We start from the raw sequence: 11,736 nt of genomic DNA, 5'->3' as shown, positions 1-11,736 counted from the left end.
TAAGTGTCTTGTGGCAGTAATGTTAGGTAAGGTTACTGTAGTGTGCGTTAGGTTAGTTGAGTTAATATTGTTCCTTCAGCCTAAGTGTCTTGTGGCAGTAATGTTAGGTAAGGTTACTGTAGTGTGCGTTAGGTTAGTTGAGTTAATACTGTTCCTTCAGCCTAAGTGTCTTGTGGCAGTAATGTTAGGTAAGGTTACTGTAGTGTGCGTTAGGTTAGTTGAGTTAATATTGTTCCTTCAGCCTAAGTGTCTTGTGGCAGTAATGTTAGGTAAGGTTACTGTAGTGTGCATTAGGTTAGTTGAGTTAATATTGTTCCTTCAGCCTCAGTGTCTTGTGGCAGTAATGTTAGGTAAGGTTACTGTAGTGTGCATTAGGTTACATTGAGTTAATATTGTTCCTTCAGCCTCAGTGTCTTGTGGCAGTAATGTTAGGTAAGGTTACTGTAGTGTGCGTTAGGTTAGTTGAGTTAATATTGTTCCTTCAGCCTAAGTGTCTTGTGGCAGTAATGTTAGGTAAGGTTACTGTAGTGTGCATTAGGTTAGTTGAGTTAATATTGTTCCTTCAGCCTCAGTGTCTTGTGGCAGTAATGTTAGGTAAGGTTACTGTAGTGTGCATTAGGTTACATTAAGTTGAGTTAATATTGTTCCTTCAGCCTAAGTGTCTTGTGGCAGTAATGTTAGGTAAGGTTACTGTAGTGTGCGTTAGGTTAGTTGAGTTAATATTGTTCCTTCAGCCTAAGTGTCTTGTGGCAGTAATGTTAGGTAAGGTTACTGTAGTGTGCATTAGGTTACATTAAGTTGAGTTAATATTGTTCCTTCAGCCTCAGTGTCTTGTGGTAGTAATGTTAGGTAAGGTCACTGTAGTGTGCATTAGGTTAGTTGAGTTAATATTGTTCCTTCAGCCTAAGTGTCTTGTGGCAGTAATGTTAGGTAAGGTTACTGTAGTGTGCATTAGGTTACATTAAGTTGAGTTAATATTGTTCCTTCAGCCTAAGTGTCTTGTGGCAGTAATGTTAGGTAAGGTTACTGTAGTGTGCATTAGGTTAGTTGAGTTAATATTGTTCCTTCAGCCTAAGTGTCTTGTGGCAGTAATGTTAGGTAAGGTTACTGTAGTGTGCGTTAGGTTAGTTGAGTTAATATTGTTCCTTCAGCCTAAGTGTCTTGTGGCAGTAATGTTAGGTAAGGTTACTGTAGTGTGCGTTAGGTTAGTTGAGTTAATATTGTTCCTTCAGCCTCAGTGTCTTGTGGCAGTAATGTTAGGTAAGGTTACTGTAGTGTGCATTAGGTTAGTTGAGTTAATATTGTTCCTTCAGCCTAAGTGTCTTGTGGCAGTAATGTTAGGTAAGGTTACTGTAGTGTGCGTTAGGTTAGTTGAGTTAATATTGTTCCTTCAGCCTAAGTGTCTTGTGGCAGTAATGTTAGGTAAGGTTACTGTAGTGTGCATTAGGTTAGTTGAGTTAATATTGTTCCTTCAGCCTAAGTGTCTTGTGGCAGTAATGTTAGGTAAGGTTACTGTAGTGTGCATTAGGTTACATTAAGTTGAGTTAATATTGTTCCTTCAGCCTAAGTGTCTTGTGGCAGTAATGTTAGGTAAGGTTACTGTAGTGTGCGTTAGGTTACATTAAGTTGAGTTAATATTGTTCCTTCAGCCTAAGTGTCTTGTGGCAGTAATGTTAGGTAAGGTTACTGTAGTGTGCATTAGGTTAGTTGAGTTAATATTGTTCCTTCAGCCTAAGTGTCTTGTGGCAGTAATGTTAGGTAAGGTTACTGTAGTGTGCGTTAGGTTAGTTGAGTTAATACTGTTCCTTCAGCCTAAGTGTCTTGTGGCAGTAATGTTAGGTAAGGTTACTGTAGTGTGCATTAGGTTAGTTGAGTTAATATTGTTCCTTCAGCCTAAGTGTCTTGTGGCAGTAATGTTATGTAATGTTACTGTAGTGTGCATTAGGTTAGTTGAGTTAATATTGTTCCTTCAGCCTAAGTGTCTTGTGGCAGTAATGTTAGGTAAGGTTACTGTAGTGTGCATTAGGTTAGTTGAGTTAATATTGTTCCTTCAGCCTCAGTGTCTTGTGGCAGTAATGTTAGGTAAGGTTACTGTAGTGTGCGTTAGGTTAGTTGAGTTAATATTGTTCCTTCAGCCTCAGTGTCTTGTGGCAGTAATGTTAGGTAAGGTTACTGTAGTGTGCGTTAGGTTACATTAAGTTGAGTTAATATTGTTCCTTCAGCCTCAGTGTCTTGTGGCAGTAATGTTAGGTAAGGTTACTGTAGTGTGCATTAGGTTACATTGTTGAGTTAATATTGTTCCTTCAGCCTCAGTGTCTTGTGGCAGTAATGTTAGGTAAGGTTACTGTAGTGTGCATTAGGTTAGTTGAGTTAGTATTGTTCCTTCAGCCTAAGTGTCTTGTGGCAGTAATGTTAGGTAAGGTTACTGTAGTGTGCGTTAGATTAGTTGAGTTAATATTGTTCCTTCAGCCTCAGTGTCTTGTGGCAGTAATGTTAGGTAAGGTTACTGTAGTGTGCGTTAGGTTACATTAAGTTGAGTTAATATTGTTCCTTCAGCCTAAGTGTCTTGTGGCAGTAATGTTAGGTAAGGTTACTGTAGTGTGCATTAGGTTACATTAAGTTGAGTTAATATTGTTCCTTCAGCCTCAGTGTCTTGTGGCAGTAATGTTAGGTAAGGTTACTGTAGTGTGCATTAGGTTACATTAAGTTGAGTTAATATTGTTCCTTCAGCCTCAGTGTCTTGTGGCAGTAATGTTAGGTAAGGTTACTGTAGTGTGCATTAGGTTACATTAAGTTGAGTTAATATTGTTCCTTCAGCCTCAGTGTCTTGTGGCAGTAATGTTAGGTAAGGTTACTGTAGTGTGCGTTAGGTTAGTTGAGTTAATATTGTTCCTTCAGCCTAAGTGTCTTGTGGCAGTAATGTTAGGTAAGGTTACTGTAGTGTGCATTAGGTTACATTGAGTTAATACTGTTCCTTCAGCCTCAGTGTCTTGTGGCAGTAATGTTAGGTAAGGTTACTGTAGTGTGCGTTAGGTTAGTTGAGTTAATATTGTTCCTTCAGCCTCAGTGTCTTGTGGCAGTAATGTTAGGTAAGGTTACTGTAGTGTGCATTAGGTTAGTTGAGTTAATACTGTTCCTTCAGCCTCAGTGTCTTGTGGCAGTAATGTTAGGTAAGGTTACTGTAGTGTGCATTAGGTTAGTTGAGTTAATATTGTTCCTTCAGCCTCAGTGTCTTGTGGCAGTAATGTTAGGTAAGGTTACTGTAGTGTGCGTTAGGTTAGTTGAGTTAATATTGTTCCTTCAGCCTCAGTGTCTTGTGGCAGTAATGTTAGGTAAGGTTACTGTAGTGTGCGTTAGGTTGAGTTGAGTTAATACGCTCCCCCACCCAAAACGCTCGATTGCATGGCCGTCTCTTCGACCTATGGGACAGATACGAGGATGGCGACCTGTGCACTGAAGCATTTCTAAGAGCTTGAGCAACAATAGTTGGGCTTGGACCTAACCCAACGTCCGCGGCAATGAATGATTCGTAACCAAGACTAGAAGAGGCGGCATGCAGGAGCGGCATGTTTTTTAACACTTTCAGATTTTTTACCTGTGCACTGTTTATTATTACCAATATAGTATACATACCTCTTATGGAAGCTTTTAGTTCATATATATTCAATTCCCTTTTAGAGCCATTATATGGCCTTTAATTTTGTTTGTATTGATAATATTTGTCACTCAACATACGTATAATATCAAAGCAATAAAATGAAATAAATCTTTTCTCATTTTATGGGGCAAATAAAAATATACGAAAAAAATGCAACCTACCATGACCCCTTTCTCTAACAAAGGACATCACTGTATACGGGTTAAAGGATGCAGATGTTTTTTGTTAACATTTTTAGAATTTTAATAGGTTTTCTTGGTGAGTAGCAGAACCTCTCCTTTCAAGTGGCGAAACAACTAGCACGCGAAATCACGGAGGTGCGAACACCCACAGGTGGCGAACCGGAAAGTGGCAAAGCCTCTGCAACCCGAGTGTCCCTATCTTTTCTAACATATCCTTGTTGGGTGCAGTAAACCACGGGAGTTAACACAGGTTCACCTCACTGCTGAACCAAACCATTTTTTTCTGAGGGTTTGGTGTGTCTTGAAACGGCCACAGTCACCTCTAACACTTGCCTGCTGCATCTTGACAGGCTTGGGATGACCACCATGCAGGCACCCCCAAGAAAGCCTACCACCGCTAGAGACCACAACATAAAAATTAAATAAATAAATAAATGAATCTAATGGGGCCTCACCTACAGGGAGGTTTACACCCTTGCCTCTCCTTAGGGTCAATATAATACAGGGGAATACACACAAAACTCCTCCCTGGCATGGGGCACACCAGGGAGGAAAAGTATAGAATAACACCCAGAGAGCCAACACCCCAGTATGTGTCCTGCTCTCCACACACACACACAGCCCTGTCCCTGCTCCTGCCCCTGTGGTATCATCCCTGACTCTGTCCCTGCCCCTGCATGCTTGGCTCAACACACACACACGTCACCGCTGCCATCCCTCTGCCCACAGCCCCTGCCTTGACCCCTGCCAGAGTGTCCTCCCCTGAACGCCTGCCTCCTCACCTCAGGACACACACACACACACACACACACACACGTCACCGCTGCCATCCCTCTGCCCACAGCCCCTGCCTTGACCCCTGCCAGAGTGTCCTCCCCTGAACGCCTGCCTCCTCACCTCAGGACACACACTCACACACACCCTTGGGTCGCCTCTCTGGCAGGCTTATCACGACACCGCCACCCGAGGCTGTCAACCTTATTTTCCACAACTGACACCTCCTCCACGCCTTCATTAACATAGGTAACCTTCAAGAGAGCAATCAGGACCCTCCAGTAGCCGACACAGCCAGCTCCATCCATCACAAATTATATTTTTTCATATTATTCCATGTTTAACGCCTTATTTCACCGTCCAGACTATTCCTAAACCCTGAACAAGACGTCACCTCCTTTGCTTCCCTCCCTGGCACTGTAGATTAGGAAATAATAATAATGATAAAATAACTATTCTTAGCACCATCACGCGCCCTGCCCGCCGCCACCCTGTCCATGTTTTCTGCTATTTATCACTTGTCTCGCCTTGATTTACTCTCCTCGCCCGGCCTAATCCCTGATAACACGACTACCTACCTTGCTTCCATCCATGGCCGTCTGTGTCGTCCTGGATTACAAGGAAATTGGCTGACACGCGGAACGCCGTCCACCTCGGATCAGCTGACCGGGAGGAAGGAGGAGGAGGAGGAGGCGATGCAAGGCGGCCACATTTTCACCGTCATATGCCAAGTGTACACCCAAAAACTACCCTCTCAACCACATTCATGAAATTCACTTGTATTTCTCGTTTGATTTGTTAATTACTAATGGTTCGTTGTAATAGTTATGGGCCAGAAAATGGAAGATAGATGGTGGTGAGGATGAAGACTTGGCACCTCTGCAAGGGAGCATGTGTATAATTGTTTTTTTCCTGGCATATCTGTTTGGCGTGTTTTCTTGTGTTTCAGGCTGTGGCTAACTCTACCAAAGTCAGGAGGAAAGAAAATCAGGGAAAAGAACAGAAAAATACGACGAAGAGAAGAAAAGATGAAAAAACATGAAAGAATCTTGCTCTCCAGCTTTCCCTCCCTCCCCAACTTTCCTTCCCTCCTCCCCTTTCTTTTCCTCCCAATCCCTCCTCGTTCTTGCCCCACGATGAAGAGGAGGAAGGTTAATTTCCCCGTACGTAGCTTATATCCTGAAATTAAATCAAATGCAGCTCTGTTCATAACAAGTTGTAGTTTCTTCAGCAGATATTTAGGAAGGCCATAATAAAGGGAGTTACAATAATCCAGCTTACTATAGTTACATGATTATATATAAGCATCTTCATAGTCTTATCATCCAGGTATTTCTTGACAAATGCAATATTTCTGAGATGGTAGCCTGCCGTTCTCACCACCTGACTGATCTGTTCTTTGAATGACAGAGTGCAGTCAAGTATCACACCTAAATCTTTGACTGACTTTTTTACAGTCCTAGTGTCATCTTTTATCCGAAGAGTGGAAACATCTAGCCTCCTGACATCCTTGTTCTTCCCCACAATCAAGCATTCAGTTTTATCCTCATTCAGCTTCAGTTGCTTAGAATTCATCCATTTCCCGACATCATCCATAATTCTGCTCAGCTTATCTTCAGTGTTTTCCACGTCACTCAGCGACAAATAGAACTGTGTATCATCAGCATACAGTTTAAAGTCAACTTCATGCCTTCTTAGCAAATGTGAAAGACCAATAGTATAAACACAGAATAAAATTGGACCCAGTACACTTCCCTGGGGGACTCCTCTTTGCAAAAGTTTATGAGTGGAGAACGATTTACCTATTTGCACACAGTAAGTTCTGTTCTCAAGGTAACTCCTCAGATAATCCAGAGCGCCACCCTCAATTCCATTATTCTTGCAATCCTGAAGCAATAGACTGTGCTCCACCGTGTCAAACGCAGCACTCAAGTCTAACAAAATCAGAACACCACACTTCCCCTCTTCCATAAGCACAAGCAAGTTGTTTACCACCAAACAGAGAGTAGTTTCGGTTGAGTAAAGCCTCTTGTAGGCAGATTCATTATCCGGTAAAGCCTGCACCACTAGCAGATGCTCCATTAGCTGATTTAAGATCACATTTTCAAGTATCTTAGATAGAAACGTCAAGCTGGATACTGGTCTAAAGGAACTTAAACACTGTGGGTCCAGTTTACCTTTAACGATAGGTTTCACGATCGCCGCTTTCTCACTCTCAGGGAAAGTCTTGTTTTCGATACTAGTGTTAACCATCACAGTCATAATATTTAATAAATCACTACAGTTTTCACTCTTAATTATGTCACTTATCGGCAAGGGACCGTCATCACAGTACGTCAGGTTCACCTGTGCATGATAGTTTTCACCACAGCCACATCCACTTGTTGAAAGCTTAACTTTATTTCAGGGACTGGAGTTTCCACAGCGGATCCATGGTAACCGCGGTCGCCTCTAAAGTTCATGATAACTCTCTCAATTTTCTGGTCAAAAAAGTCTAAAAAACTTTTTTGCCAGCACTTCATCCGAGAAACCATCCGGAAGCTTGTTAACCTTTCTGTTTCCAGTCAAACTGTCAAGCACCTTATATAAGTTATTGATGTTCGGCCCTGCCTCCACAACCTTATTCCGATAGTATTCTCTTTTCCGTTTTATCACAAGCCGGTTTTCTTTGTTTCTCGCCTCCTGGTATGCTCTTCTTGCCTCATCTGTTTATTGCCTACGCCACAGTCTTTCTTTTTTCTTCTTCTCTCTTTTTGCCCACAGTATTTCCACATTAAACCAAGGTGCATGATCTCTCAACACTATCTCCTTTTCACTTAGAGGACAGAGGCTGTTATGCTCATCTTTAGCTTAACCATTATATAGCTTAACCAGGCAGGTAGCACAGTTTCCACGTAACACCGAGCCATGTTCACAGATTTCACGACAATTAATAGTAATTTCCTGTATTACAGAGTTAATCAATATTTCTGGCTGAAAATTCTTTCGCAATCTGAACGTAATCTTTTTTCTCTGCACTGCTTCCCTCACGTATGAAATTTCAAAGGTTACCAATTTATGCACCGGGGATATGCAACATATTTCATCAACACACACCCCTTGCACTAGATCACCGTCTATATCGCTGAAAACCAAGTCTAGCACATGACCCCCTAAAGAAGTCATCTCGTTCACTTTATTAATCAGGTTGAAACTGTCCATCATCTCAATGAAGGCCATGGCAGAAGAATTTTCAGGATCATCAGTCCATAGATTAAAGTCACCACAGATGAACACATTTGCACTCACCATATCCACAGACTCCAAAAATGTGCGAAATTCATCAATAATGACCTCCGCTCTTGTATCCGGAGGTCGATACACCACAATAAAGGTGCATTTCCTTCTATCAATTTCACAGATGACTTGCACTAATTCAAAGGTATCCCACCTTTCTGATGCTTTTCTCCGAATCTTCTTAAAAGAATTCGAAAGAAAGATCCCAACACCACCACCCCTTCTTGTCTCCCTCGGAACATGTAGAGAGGTACGAGTTACTGGTGTCATCTCACGAATCTTGGCGACGTCGTAGTCATTTAGCCATGTCTCAGTTACCGCTAAAATGTCAAGATCCTTTTCTTTGATGAGATCACGGATATCTAGAGTTTTATTTCCCACACACTGAACATTTAGCAGACAACATTTTATCTTTGTATCTGAGGAATTAGTAGCCATGATCGGTTATGTTACGAATTCTCTCAATATCAGTCTGAAAAACTACACAACACTGGTTATTCGCCGAGTGATTAACTTCAGACTTCTTGTACCTCACACAATTTATACATTTGCTCTCAGTCCCGGGACAGTCTTTCGCTTTATGCTCTCCTGCACATTTATAACATACTGGGTTCTCACCATTGGCCTTGGCAGTGCATTTGGACTCAATATGACCAAATCTCTGACAATGATAACATATTATTGCATGGTATCTGTCTCCCACAGTATACACCCCCCATTCAAGTTTTGTTCTATCATGGTGCTTGTAGATTAGCTCTCTAACCATTGGATTACATTTCAGGATATAATGTGCTGTGCCACCGGCAGCAGGCTTACTAAAAAATTTCTCAATTTTCTCCTCAACTTGTGGAATCGAGTGTAGGAACTCATTTCTTTTAAGCAGTGTCTCAATTATCTTATCCCCAGTCTCCTCCTTGTGCACATTACGATCTTTGGCCTCAGTTTTCCCACACTTTTAGTCCTGACTTTCTCCACAGATTGCAATTTTTTGGGCTGCCTCATTCCTCATATCCTCATCATCAAAGTTCATTATAATATTACCTCCAATAGTAAATCTTGAATCAGTAATCTGAATGCCAAGTAATGCTTCAGAAACTTCACTTTTCAACTCTGTAGCCTTTTTATCTTGTTCCGAGGCCTTGACAACAAGTAAATTCTTCTTAACTTTCCTCTTACGTTTGGTGACCTCAGCCCAAGTTGCATCTGCTGACTCCACATGTTCAGCCCGCTGCAAAACGTCCGCCACATCCTGCGCCACCTCCCCCAGCTCCCCTTCACACTGACCGCTTGTGACTCAACTTCTTGTTTCACTTCTGATATTTCCTCAGATAATTCCAGCTTGAATTCTTCCATTTTTTCCACAATTTTGGTAGCCAGAGATGCTTTATGAAGGCATGGGTTGCAAATCCAATTTACTTTATATATATTTTCCGACTTAATTCCAGACAGATGAGCACACTTCACATGACACCACTTAGGGCACAGACAGCACCCTATCCACTTATCGCCTGTGGGATCCGCACAAACGTAACAGAACTCCACCGAGTTCTTGGCTCGGCCAGCCATTTCGATTCAGCGTTTTCGCGAGCAAGGCGCAGCACCTCCGACCCGCGCGGCGACTCACTACTCACTCTGCCATAATTGTTTTAGCATCCTTATTCTTTACCCGCTTGTTGGACTGAGTAAGTGACCTTTGACCTGATGAAGTAAAGTCTGTGTCCACCTCTGCCAGCCATCGCTCGTCAGCACCCCTGACCAGTCCTCCGGGACCCAAGCCACTCCGGGGACAGAGTGGCCTCAACGCCTAGCCTCGCAGCCTCAATGATTAGGTATGTTAGTGCGGCTTACTCGCATTGGCCTGAAAACTATGAGACTCCTAACTTGTGGGCTGAACTAAATCATCGCCTATTCGACTAAGTGCTTATAAAGTGCAAAAAGCAGCCTAGATTCCGATAAGTAGCAATATTACTAGATTTACTAGCGGCTTCTCTTGTTACCGCCGACAAAAGACTATTGAACTCTTAATTAACTTCCATAATAAATCAAACTATCGCCTAGTCGACCAAAGCGCTTATAGAACGTAGCAAACCTAAACTCCGAAAAGTAGGATTGATAGATTTTAGCGATTAGCACTTCCTTTCACCTACGATAAAACAACAAGCGATTGGACTCTTAACATCTAGTATTAGCCAAACCTTCATTTATTCAAGTAACACAGCGTAGCAGACCTTATAAATTCCCCAAAGCAGTACTATTAGGAGAGCCTAGTGATTACTAGCGCCCCGCCAATTTTTTCCACCAAATCGATAAAATACTGACGGTGACCGCGAGCCTTTAGTAGCCATCGACCTTAATCCCCCCGGAGCCTTGACACCTGTGAGACACTCTGCTGGTCTCAGCGTGTAACCTTTCAGCTTACTCTGTTAACCGTTCCTCCCGGACTCCCTCCCTGACAACGCCCTGCTTCTGTATTCCGTCCCATCCCTCCGGCGTGGTCTCGGGGGCCCAGCGCGCGGAACTGCTTCTTGCATTAGCCACACCGCTGCTCCGAGGGGCGGCGCGAGGCGGAACTGTCCTGCTGCTCGTCCGTGTATTGAGGCCTCGCGGAAATGACGATTTTTACATCATCTTCCCGTTTTGAATTCCCCTTTTCTCTCCTTTTCCTGTATGTCGTTCATCTGTTGTCATATTCTTTCCAACCCTTTTCCGATTTTTCATTGTGTTTTTTGTTTTGTTTCCTTGCTTCCGTTTTTTTCATAATTTGTAACCAATCGACTACTTATCTTCATAATATCTCTTTCGGTTCAATGTGGAGGCGTTCTCTGGTCTTGTTTCCCTAATGCCTGGGGGCGAAAGCAAGATCGAGAGAAGTGAGCTGCATTGTATTCATATGATATTAATGTCGAGTTTAAGGTTAGATCCTCTTTACCAGTTGTGATGTAACTTGAGCCTCCCATCGCCTGAGAACGAAGCTCTATATATCTATGGCTTGAATCGAGCCGTAACTCTACGACTCATATATTTTTCCATTAAGAAGGAAGCTGAAAGTAGAGGTTCAATCCTAGCTGCAGTTAGCCGGTTCAGTGATGTTTCCCGAGTCTTCCATCACCTGAGAACCATGACCTTTATATTCCTGGATAGAGTCGAACCAAGTCTCTCCCTTACTTTTTTGACGAAGAGGAAGGAAAGCGTAAAGGTTCAATCATAGTTACCCTTGGCTGGTTCACTGATGTTTCCTGAGTTTTCCATCACTTGAAATGTACGTTTTTTTTTTTTTTTTCTGGCTTGAATCGCACCAAATCTCTATAACCTTTTTTTTTCTGAGTAAGAGGGATAGAAAGTAAGGGTTTAATGATATTTTCTCCAGGCCGGTTAGGTGATGTTGCCACTTGAGCATTCCATCACCTGATACCCAGGCCTTGAACCGAACCATGTCTCCATCACCCATCTTTTGTATGAGGAGACATAAGGAGTAAAGACTCGATCTGAGTTACTCTAGCACGGTGGAGTGATGTTACTACTTGAGCCTCCCAACACCTGAGGTCCACATCTTTTCTTCGCCCGGTGGAGTGATGTTACTACTTGTGCCTCCCAACACCTGAGGTCCACATCTTTTCTTCGCCCGGTGGAGTGATGTTACTACTTGTGCCTCCCAACACCTGAGGTCCACATCTTTTCTTCGCACGGTGGAGTGATGTTACTACTTGTGCCTCCCAACACCTGAGGTCCACATCTTTTCTTCGCACGGTGGAGTGATGTTACTACTTGAGCCTCCCAACACCTGAGGTCCACATCTTTTCTTCCTGTGCCTTGAATCGGTTTGTATTTATGTTTTCACGACTCCCT

The sequence above is a fragment of the Eriocheir sinensis genome, unplaced genomic scaffold, assembly GCF_024679095.1.
Source record: "Eriocheir sinensis breed Jianghai 21 unplaced genomic scaffold, ASM2467909v1 Scaffold317, whole genome shotgun sequence".
Lineage (NCBI taxonomy): Eukaryota > Metazoa > Arthropoda > Malacostraca > Decapoda > Varunidae > Eriocheir > Eriocheir sinensis.
This window is presented reverse-complemented; position numbering follows the sequence as displayed.